Here is a 12,105-nt window from a genome sequence, read left to right on the forward strand (position 1 = left end):
ATAGCCTTCATTCCTCAAAACAATGATTAACTGACAAGTTTCTAGAAACAGCCGTTTCTTTTTTGCCATGGATGTCCTAATATTGACCTTAAGACATGCAGTCTATTGCATACTGTGGTAACTCAAACACAAAGACAATGTTAAGCTTCATTTAACGAACAAAATAGCTTTCAACTGTGTTTAATATAATGGCAAATGATTTTCTAGTACCACATTATCAATTTAGCATGATTACTCAAGGATAAGGTGTTGAATTGATGGATTATATTTCAGAATATTTCTCCCGGTTAGATGAGAAATTAGCAAAAATCCCATAGACTTCCATTAAAAGGGTCCCCACCATCAAGGGATCAGGATTTCATAGAGACTTTGGAATGGTCTCTTTTGTCTTGGGTTAGTAAGCAACCATTTAGTAATGCACAAGCGACCACCTAGTGATCATTCAAAACACCCTGACATTGCATTGACATACAATTACATTTTATTATTGTAGAGAATCCAAAGGCGTTTTGATAAAATACAAAATAATTTTCACGGTTTCAATGTAAAGGGGTTAAAAATTACCCGAACATACTGTAATAGAAGGCTTAATAAAACCTGGTAAGTACTTTTACTGCACTTGCACAACATTTTGTATAACTTGCATAAATAAGACATATTTGAAAATACTTTTCACAGTTCTAAATACCTCAACTGCATATCTTGTCTTGGGTTTGTTTTATCTTGAGAATGGTTTCTAGAACATTTTAAAATGTTACTGAACTTACTTTGTAATGTTACTAAAAACTGTATATTTTTCTGTACCAGGTCTTGGTGAAAAGTCCCAGAGATGCACATACTGTATAAACACGAATTCAGGCAATCATATGCACACAGATTCATGCAGCAAAGTATTTGAAGTGCTGTGCTATTCTTTGATTTGTGATGAAGTATGTGTGTGTAGCTTTGACTTACTGTCACGCTGACACTCACGAAAAATGTGAATACATAACTCTCTTCACGAAAAACTTTCCCTTTCATCTCCCTTCATCACAGTCCTCTCTTCTCACCTTACGAACCTGTGACCATTTTTGTGCTACACGAGGAGCCAATGTCATCACCATGAGCTTCAGAAATGGAAAAATGACAGGGCTATACAGGGGGCCAAGAGTTCCTGGCTGTAACATGACCCTGCAGATGCTTCAACCATGTCTGCTATGAGAGGCCTCTGGATGGGTCTCACCCCAGCCCCCCTCCATGGTCCGGATGGTCCGGATGGCCCAACCCGCACTTTCAGAGGTTTGGCAGACCTTTGGAACCATAGACTGGGGTTGAAGTGGGATGGCTGGACAACATGAAGGTGAGTTATAACCTCTGGCAGACAATCACAGTGTATGTTTGTGTGCATTGGGTAAAAGTGGCCTGACTCATATGTTGTTCAAAATACTCTGAATGAGAGAGAGCAGGGATAGAGAGAGAAGAGGGTGAAAGTGTAACAGAGAGGCAAAGAAATAGGGTATAAGTAGGGAAAAAGTGTGTATAGATGTCACAGTGTGTCTACATTCATGTGAAATGTCATTCCAATCCGGTGTGATTTTCTTCCTTCTGTAGAACACAAATGGAAAAGTTTTGTGGAATGTTGATGCTGCTCTTTTCATACAATGAAAGTAAATGGTGACCAGGTCCAGTTACAACATGATCACTCTGGAAGTCAACATGTTGCTACCGAATGTTCTAGTTCCCTGACATCGACTCCAAGTTACTGCAAAGCGCCAGCACCCATCAGAAATTATTCATTCAAATGTTTACCTTTTCCCGTGGTGCTACTGATAGCACGTTGCGTCAGCAGCCTCAAAGTCAAGAGTTCTGGTTGCATTCACATATTCATTGAGGTGCGTGATTAAGAGGTTTATTTTTCCCTCTTTTTTAAAAGATTGCATTTTTACACCACTGACAGTTCATTTTAGGGTTAAGGTTTGGGTAAGGGTATATGGTTAATAAAATATGCATTCCTGTTGACTGCATAACATCTTTTACAACTAAAAACAACTCACTTTTGGCACCACTCTGTGGTCATTTCACCCTAAAACTGGAGCTAACATGTGCCCATACATTCAAAAACACTTCCTGCTTCGGCCACTGGGGGCAGTGATTTTAATTTCAGCAAACACAGACTGATTTTATGAACTTTCGACCAACTGTCACTGAATTCACAATGAGGTCCATATGGCTGTCAAGGTCTAAACTAAATTAAGCACTATAAAAGTAGTACATACATCCACACAATGCACTTAATGTAATTTCAAATTGTCATTATTTATTATTCACAGTCAGTTTTGACTGGTAATGTAGTCTTCCACCACAGTTCTCATGTCATTGGTTCTTGTATGTCTCGTTACTGATGTGCAAATTTTGAATATTCAGTTTTCACTGAAAGTCCTACAGAACTGAAACACCCGTCCTTTCTGAAATTCTTCAAATGCCCCAACCCTTGTGTGATTGTTTGTCACACTACAGTCATACACTCACCACCACATGTTTCTTCATCTGTCACAGAAACAGACAGACAGACAATATGAACGGCATGAGTAATTCCCATTTCAAATGTATTTCTCATAAAGAATTTTATTTTAGAAATGTGTAACCCAAGGAATGTACTTCAAGGTGCACTCAGTATTTTTACAATGGCATCGGTAACTAAAAACGTTTGCGTTTGAATGATGCTGCATCCACGCCTCTAGGTGTCAGTGTAAGTCCAAGATGACATGCATGAAAAATTACTCCATGCACCCTAAAATGTAATTAATTTAATTGAAAGTCAGTAACTCTAATCTGGTTACAACTATGTCATATGAAATTCATTACAATATTTGGACTAAAACCTAATTGTATCAAAGTAACTAAGTACTTTGTAATCAGATTACACCAAAGAGTGTTTCAATTCAGTCTGCATAATTCTGCAGAATTTCCTTGAAAATCTTACTATGGAGGCACCCCCCACCCCCACCCCCTCTCTTAGCTTCTCTGCCTTAGGATCTCATCTTCCATTTATAGCTGTGGCATCTCCACGTAGTGCTGCTGTGGTGTGTTTTGTGTGTTTGTGAGTTCCACTCTGGCAAATATGGCTCTGAATTTATTTTCCTATCCACAGTTACACACAATTACAGCAGGACACACAGCCCTACACACACACACACACACACAACACCCTTTTCTCTCAATCTCTCCCGTGTTCAGTATTTCTGAAATCTTTATATTTTTAGCAATTAATGTGTTAGTGGGGTTTGCTAAGGCAAGCATCACTATTACTATGGCTCATACATGGAGTTGGAGATTCGCTAGAACTCCTTATCCCCATAAAACCTTAACAACTACATAACAACACTCTGGCATCAAGGTGGTGAGTCACCGCTCACATGTTACTACTATACAAAATGTAGCATATACAAATATATTGTTTTTGTTTTGCTCTGTGGCTCCATCCAAATTCAAATTTAACACGTTGATATTTCAGTTATTGCGTTATGAAAGAAAAATACAGTGAACAGTGAACTTCCCCTTAAAAATGTCCTCTATGTATTACACCATCTTTGGTTTTGACATTTGGAATCATGATGTAATAAGGAGTGTGTGTGTGTGTGTGTGTGTGTGTATGTGACAATAATCACCTCATTGTCCAGTAACGGAGGACAAAAAATGAAAAGACGTTAGAAAATCAAAGGAAGAGTTCTTAGAAGGTGTGGTTTAGAGTTTGTCCTCCTGCCTCATTTGAAGGCAAAGAGTTTGTGTGTGTATGATTGTGTGTGTGTTGCTCTTCCTGTGGAAAAGCTTTCCTGGTCATACAAAAATCTTTTGCTTTCCTTAAATATATATGCGGTTGAAACTGTTGAAGAGATGAAACCTTCCCCTCTGAGAGAGTCAAAATTTCCTCTGCTTTTCACATACAAGCTTTTAGGATTTTCTACTTGAAAATAGATGAATCCTTATTTGAAATTGGTTCTAAGTTGCTTTGGCACTTGTATTGTAGAGATTTGTTCAAAAATATTTTTTGGATGAGGAGCAGTAACTCTGAATATATGACCCTCAATAAATCATTAGTATGGACATTAAAAATGAGAAGAATACATGTACATTATTCTTTTATAATTTGTTTTTCATGACCATACTAACGATTAACTAATTGCTCAAATTGCACAAATTATCATTTTAAGAGTTTTGATAGATGAGCGCAAATGTGAGGTTTGATGCCAACTAAGCCATTTAGCTAAAAAAACATAAGCTCATAGATCCTGATGTTGTAAGTTTTTGGAGACTGAGAAGGTGTTTGAAATGATACATTTTGTTTTTCTTGGGATTCGTACAAAGACACAGCAGAGCACTTTGAGAGGTGAACGTCGTCCCCCTCCCGCAAAAACATGATTTTTCAGAAAGCCTTGGTTCAGACGACAATAAAAAGAATGGGTTGGTTTTCCGGGCCAAGTTTAAGTATTATCATGGACCAAATATTAATTAAAACATAATCACTAATGATTGTTTGTTGAAGCCCTTTAGTTCAAGACTCAGCAGAAACCAACACAAATGTGGATTAATGTATAAAAAAAGCCAATATACTGTTCTACACTTTAAGCTTATTATTTACAACATTTCCAATTGCAATTCCTTCTAGAGTTTTAAGCTACACCCACCAAATTTGGCACAGACCTTCAGACTGTTCTGATCTTGGTTGCTATGACTTTTCTAACTGATCTGATCTATGGTTTCCCTGTAACGGATTATTCAAAAGATCCATCCATCCATCCATCCATCCATCCATCCATCCATCCATCCATCCATCATTTTATATGGTAAAATCTTAAAACTTCAAGCAATTCAACTTTTTAATAAAGGCTTTTTAAGCCAAAATGAAAGTTTGTCTTGACAAAATTTACCTATCTAGTTGTTGGATAAACTATCACTTTATCAGAAACAATACACAACAACACTTGTGATACTGCCATATCTTGTGAATATGATATGTACAGTGTGTAGTGTGTTATAAGAGAGAGAGACAGACAAATGGAGCCAGATTACTGATGGTGTACTGATCTCATTGGAGACACACGCCATTATAATGGCAGTAATGGACCTCAAACACGCCACATTGCCCACGTCTGTTAGAACAACACTGGGCCATTAAGGCCAGAGGGCCTGGCACAGCAAATATTTGGCCATGGATGAAGGTGGTAGGTCATGTGATTGATTTTATGGCAGTCAGATTTTCCACATGTAACAATTACTTCAGAGCATTAGGTCAAACACACCTGTTTACCTGTGGTTACTCCAAACTAAACACAAAAGAAAGGCCAAACACTTGCCTGTGAAATCTTACATTTGAATCTAAACATTTTGTGGTCAACCTCTCCCCAATGCACATTCTTTCATGAGTGTGTTTCCCATTTGCTTGTGCAGTGATATTTAATAATGGGCCTGAGTTGAGTTTAAATAGCCATTATTGCAGAACTGAACAAACAATGAATAACCCAAAGCTGAACTCTTGTGTTATCTGGTTTTTATACCCTAGCGTACGCTACTGCGCTTATCAAAATGACTGTTATTGCCCACCCAGAAGTTATCATACAGGGTTCTGTTGTTAATGTGGTTTAATACAAACACATTAATGTCAAAGCTGCTAAAAAAATAAAAATAAAAAAACTTTTGGCCTGGTGGGTACTGCACATAGGATGACCAGACATCCCGTTAAAACTTGAATAGTCCCAATTTTCAAGCAATGTCCTGCGTCCAGACGGAGTTACAGTTGAGTCAACTTTTGTCCCTAAGTTTAGTCTAATCTATAGTTTGATTACTTTAAATAAGAATTTTAAATTCACATGAATGTGCTTCATGCTTTTACTGTTGTGAGAAAAAAGCAGAGAGTTACAAAATAATCACTTATTCAGGCCATTTGATTTCAATGGGGTAATTTTCTCCATGCAGCTCAATGCGCTAAATTTCACTTATGTGACATCATGAATTTGAGGCTCATGTACATTTATATTTTTATGCTTACTCATACAAGGAATTTGTCTTGGTGACAGGAAAATCGACTTCAGGGTAAATCAGTAGGTTTTTCTGAGTGTTCCCTTGAAATTCCATTACACACAACCTTGCATTGCTTGCGCTATGCTTTGCTACAAGTTATTTTCCTATAATTCCTAATGTGTAAATACAATATTTACTAAGTAAGATGTTAGCAAGTTACTATGCAGTTGTGTTCCGAGTGGTTAAGTTCTGTCAGAAGAGCCCACCCCGATGTCCCTATGATATTCTAGTCTCTATATGTAGAGCCCCTTTTCAGTTTAAGTCTATGAGATCTTTTTTTGTCTGTTAGAGTTACTTGTCAGCCAGTCAAAAATTTTAGATCAGATCTCCTCAGTCAAATGATTTGTAGTGTCATTCATTTCCCTAACCCTGAGTTTTAGCAATAGTAATATTGATGTTTTCCTTTAAAAACACCACTAATTATTATGCTGCAGATCCATTGACTGTGTGAACACATACATTTCAACTTTCAATTGGCAATGGATGTTTTCCAAGTTTGCGTATATCATTCTGATTAGAAGGTTGATGGTTCGATTCCCACAGCCACCACCATTGTGTCCTTGAGCAAGGCACTTAACTCCAGGTTGCTCCAGGGGGATTGTCCCTGTAATAAGTGCACTGTAAGTCGCTTTGGATAAAAGTGTCTGCCAAATGGGTATGTGTAAATGTAAATGATCATCAAGTATTCGAATGTCCCATTTTATCAAACCCTCCCTCACAGTTAATGACCTACGGTAGCCTAAACATAGCAAGGACGACGGAAAGAGCTCACATGAAGTTCTAGGAATCATATGTTACAATCTAAAAATCAATACGGTAATGTGATAACACACCGAGATATGGCTGCAATTTGTGTTTGCAGCTAGCATGTTGCACTATAGGACATTACAACTTCTATCACAGATGAGTTGAAGTAAAGACCATCGACTGGTCAGACGAATTTGAAGCGACTGTGGACACCTGACTTTGGCTTATCACGTTCGGTTAAAATCTGTTAAGCTGACTCATGCGTTTGTGCTCAACTGATCTCATGCCAATGATCTGGCACAAAGACTAGGAAATGTAGATTAGTGGTTTTAGAAGAGACATCCCACTGTCTCTAGGATTGATCTCTCAAAAAGTAACATTGCCCTCCAGTGACAACACGGCAAATGCCCACATAAAAACACTCTGTATTGCTAAATCTCAACTTTGTGCTCCAACACAGTGAGTGAAGGCTATTGCATTGTAATACTAATCCTAGAGTTTTACATAGTCATGACAGGGGTTGAAAAATTGGATTTAACTTTGCGCACACACAAGGTTAGTGAGCAATTTCATCCCACTAGTCTTATGCTAACACGTTTAATTAACATTTAGATACTCTTGAAATAGTGTGTACTTCAATATTTGTCCTACTTCCATTGTATATGCATTACTGTACACATCATTTTTGCTTACTGAGGTTTGAGCTGAAATTATAATTTTGACATCCCTCCATTGGCTCCATTAACTTCCTTGCAAAGGAAGTTAACGGAGCCAATGGTTATTATTTAATGGTTATATTGTTACTGTGTTGGTACATTGCTATATCATCATAGCAACTTCACACCAAAAAGGTTAGGAAGTGGTTTTATCACACTAAAACCATTTAAATATTTATTCCTAAGGCTGTCTAGTCCAACTTGCACCAGACTAGCCAGTCAGCCAAACTGTCCCCTGTGCAGATGCCCTCTACAAATCAGGAAGGAAGGTAGAACTTGACACACTTCATCAGCAGAACTATATTTTGTCTTTACACTTCAAAAAATTACACTAAAACTCTGAAAAGAATGTACAAGTGCTACCACCTGGAAATTATTTAACATTCCGAAAATATATTGGCACCTAAATCCAACTTTGTTGCACTAACTCTCTGGACAATTCATGTGGAATTAAACATCCAAACCTCTCCTTCTCACTTACACTGACAGAAACCAGATGGAGAGACTGTAAAAACAGAGTCTGGATGTTCAGTTAAGGGGAAGGGGGATGTGAAGCAAAATAGGTATTGCACTAACCTCTGACTACCTGTCTGACATATACGCACTTATGTAACCACTCGTTCTCCCTCTGGTTAATATTTAGTGTGTTATGCCACTGCTGTTGTACCTCAGAGGCTGAAGGTTGATCTGAAAGTTCTGTTTGATCTTTTTTGATTTTAGGACTCCACCGAGCACAAATCGAAACACCACACAACTTGGCTCAAAGTCACCTTGCTTAGCCGAGCAGTGTCAAGAAAAGTGGGTCAGGGAGAAGCACTGATGTACAGCTGAGGGATTTTTAAGTTCAGAATTTACTCTCAACATTTATTACAGTCTTAAATACTGAGAGATATAAATTCTATTCTCTGCACTTGGCATGTCAATGTTTCAAAATGCTTTAAGAATATACTACACTTACTGAACACTTTATTTGGAACACTATGGTACTAATAAAGTGCCTGATGTGGTCATCTGCTGTTATAGCCCATCTGCCTCAAGCTTCAACTTATTGTGCATTCTAAGATGCTATTCTGCTCACTACAATTATACAGAGTAGTTATCTGAGTTAACATAGCCTTTCTGTCTTCTCAAACCAGTCTGGCCATTCTCTGTTGACCTCTCACATCAACATGGTGTTTTCATCAGAAGAACTGCGGCTAAATTGATATTATATGTTTTTGCACCATTCGGAGTAAATTATAGAGACTGTTGTGTGTGAAAATCCCAGGAGATCAGCAGTTACAGAAATACTCAACCAGGTGACCAGCCCATCTGGCACCAACAATCATGCCACGGTCGAAATGACTAAGATCAAATTTTCCCCCCATTCTGATTATTAAAGGGTAACTTAACCCCTGCTCAGAGTCTGACTCCACCCACTAGCAATATTTGAAAAATGCTGGAAAAGTGGGCAGACACCAGCGGGGATAGAGGGGACGACACGAGGGCTGGGCTGAGCGGGGGGGCGTGCACCTGAGACCCGTAGTGACGGATTAATTGACAGCTGCTGTCAGACTCTAAAATGGAGAGTGACTGGAGTGGTAACTTTCTCCAGGAGTATTACTATTATGTTATTATTATTCCTCACACCGTCGCAAGACAACATGTACATGAATCTGATGAGTTTTATCGAGTTGATGTCAATAGCGCGTGCTCTGTAGGCATATTCATATTTTGCCGCTATGTGAAAAAATCCAGCAAATGCGCCGGCGCGTTTGTCTACCCCAGAGGATTAACTTTAGCCTAACCATAAATTGTGATTCAAATATATATGATCACTCACCTCAAGACGCCGCTGCGGTGGTGGAGTCCATGCAGGAGGAGCAGCGTTTGGCACTGCGTCGCTTTTCAGCACGAGCTGTTTGGAGAAGCCCATTTCCACCTCCGAGAAGCAATCCCGCGTAAAATGCAGTTTGCACACTCCTACAGCTCTAGGCGGGAACTCGTGGTCTTCCAGGCCAAGGACATGTAACCACTGGCGCCTCATTTCCAAGTCTGCTGGAAAACTATGCAGTCCAGCAGTGCTGTTGCAACCGGCAACACTACACCTACGTACCATCCTGACCACTGTACTAAATACAGATAATCTACGCTAACTTGAAGCTATCCTAACTGACGCAATACTATGCTACTAACAATACTACACTAACAAATATGCTAATTAACTACCTAGACTACACTAAATAATCTAAATAACTATATAAATGCTATGCTAAATAGATGCTAAAATACTCTATCCTGATCGTTTTCAATACTCGCAATTCCAACTCCTGACTCGCTACAGTGGTTTTGACGAAACGAGATGGTTTTTATACTGCCATGGGCGTGGTAGCTCGTACCAAGCTGGTACCAAGGGCGTGATGAGCTGGAACCTGCTTACGTCAGCTGTCACCGGTTACGTCACGAAGTACCGCAAACAGCCAATAGGAAAATTCAACTGCAGTAGCCACCGTTCAACCTGAAGAGGGCAGCACTCAGACGTTTTTACACCATACACTCACCTAAAGGATTATTAGGAACACCTGTTCAATTTCTCATTAATGCAATTATCTAATCAACCAATCACATGGCAGTTGCATCAATGCATTTAGGGGTGTGGCCCTGGTCAAGACAATCTCCTGAACTCCAAACTGAATGTCAGAATGGGAAAGAAAGGTGATTTAAGCAATTTTGAGCGTGATATGGTTGTTGGTGTCAGGTCTGAGTATTTCACAATCTGCTCAGTTACTGGGATTTTCACGCACAACCATTTCTAGGGTTTACAAAGAATGGTGTGAAAAGGGAAAAACATCCAGTATCGCGGCAGTCCTGTGGGCTGAAAATGCCTTGTTGATGCTAGAGGTCAGAGGAGAATGGGCCGACTGATTCAAGCTGACAGAAGAGCAACTTTGCCTGAAATAACCACTCGTTACAACCGAGGTATGCAGCAAAGCATTTGTGAAGCCACAACACACACAACCTTGAGGCGGATGGGCTACAACAGCAGAAGACCCCACCGGGTACCACTCATCTCCACTACAAATAGGAAAAAGAGGTTACAATTTGCAAGAACTCACCAAAATTGGAAAGTTGAAGACTGGAAAAATGTTGCCTGGTCTGATGAGTCTCGATATCTGTTGAGACATTCAGATGGTAGAGTCAGAATTTGGCGTAAACAGAATGAGAACATGGATCCATCATGCCTTGTTACCACTGTGCAGGCTGGTGGTGGTGGTGTAATGGTGTGGGGGATGTTTTCTTGGCACACTTTAGGCCCCTTAGTGCCAATTGGGCATCGTTTAAATGCCACGACCTACCTGAGCATTGTTTCTGACCATGTCCATCCCTTTATGGCCACCATGTACCCATCCTCTGATGGCTACTTCCAGCAGGATAATGCACTATGTCACAAAGCTCGAATCATTTCAAATTGGTTTCTTGAACATGACAATGAGTTCACTGTACTAAAATGGCCCCCACAGTCACCAGATCTCAACCCAATATAGCATCTTTGGGATGTGGTGGAACGGGAGCTTCGTGCCCTGGATGTGCATCCCACAAATCTCCATCAACTGCAAGATGCTATCCTATCAACATTTCTAAAGAATGCTTTCAGCACCTTGTTGAATCAATGCCACGTAGAATTAAGGCAGTTCTGAAGGCGCAAGGGGGTCAAACACAGTATTAGTATGGTGTTCCTAATAATCCTTTAGGTGAGTGTATATTGTAGAATTAAAACACTTTATACACAAATGTCAAAAAAAATTACTTGAATCAATGACCAGTACTAATAAAGCCCCATTCTTACAGATCATGAACTAAAAAAAGATGGTTTAGGGTTTAGTTACCCTTTAAATGAAGCTCCTGACCCGTATTTGCATGATTTTATGCATGGCACTGCTGCCACATGATTGGCCAATTAGATAATCATATGAATAAGTAGGTGTTAAGGTGTTCCTAATAAAGTGTTCAGTGAGTCTATACTGTGTGTGTGTGTGTATATATATATATATATATATATATATATATATATATATATATATATATATATATATATATATATATATAAAATGTATATTAGTGCTGTCAGTCACAGTCGATTAAAATTTGTATTGCAATTATTCACATACTTTTTGTGGTTAATTGCGATTAATCACAGATTTTGAAAGAGTTGAAATTGGACACTATATACTTCTTTTCCAGTCAAAATGCATTTATATTATTTATTTGTTTGTATATAGGATACATAAAATGTTATCTATGCCTTTATCCTTAGCAAGAAAAAGGAGTCGGCTATTCCATTTCCACCACAGAATTAAACACAAAACAGAATTTGAGATGTGGTGGGAATTTTCAGAAAGAAAATGAAAAATATTGTGTGATTTACTGTATATCCTATTGCATTCAACAGAAGAAAAAAACTCAAATGGGTTTGGAACAACATGAGGTGCGTAAATAATGACAAGATACTGGCCTTTATTTAATTTCCTTTCACCTTTACCACGCACATATTTTAAGAGATTAGAATGATCATAGGCTGTTATGGCATTGAATCAGATTTATAGGA

At 38.8% G+C, this 12,105-nt stretch overlaps 1 long non-coding RNA gene across 1 annotated transcript; it reads left to right on the forward strand.

Annotated features, from left to right (window-relative positions):
* Window positions 1-7,263: 7,263 nt before the first annotated feature.
* On the forward strand, window positions 7,264-8,370 carry LOC127637773 (uncharacterized). Its single transcript, XR_007969775.1, has 4 exons — window positions 7,264-7,359; window positions 7,707-7,789; window positions 8,010-8,083; window positions 8,241-8,370. It is a non-coding gene; the product is annotated as an uncharacterized LOC127637773 (long non-coding RNA).
* The last annotated feature ends 3,735 nt before the right edge of the window (window positions 8,371-12,105 follow it).

This window comes from Xyrauchen texanus, chromosome 45, assembly GCF_025860055.1.
Source record: "Xyrauchen texanus isolate HMW12.3.18 chromosome 45, RBS_HiC_50CHRs, whole genome shotgun sequence".
Taxonomy (NCBI): domain Eukaryota; kingdom Metazoa; phylum Chordata; class Actinopteri; order Cypriniformes; family Catostomidae; genus Xyrauchen; species Xyrauchen texanus.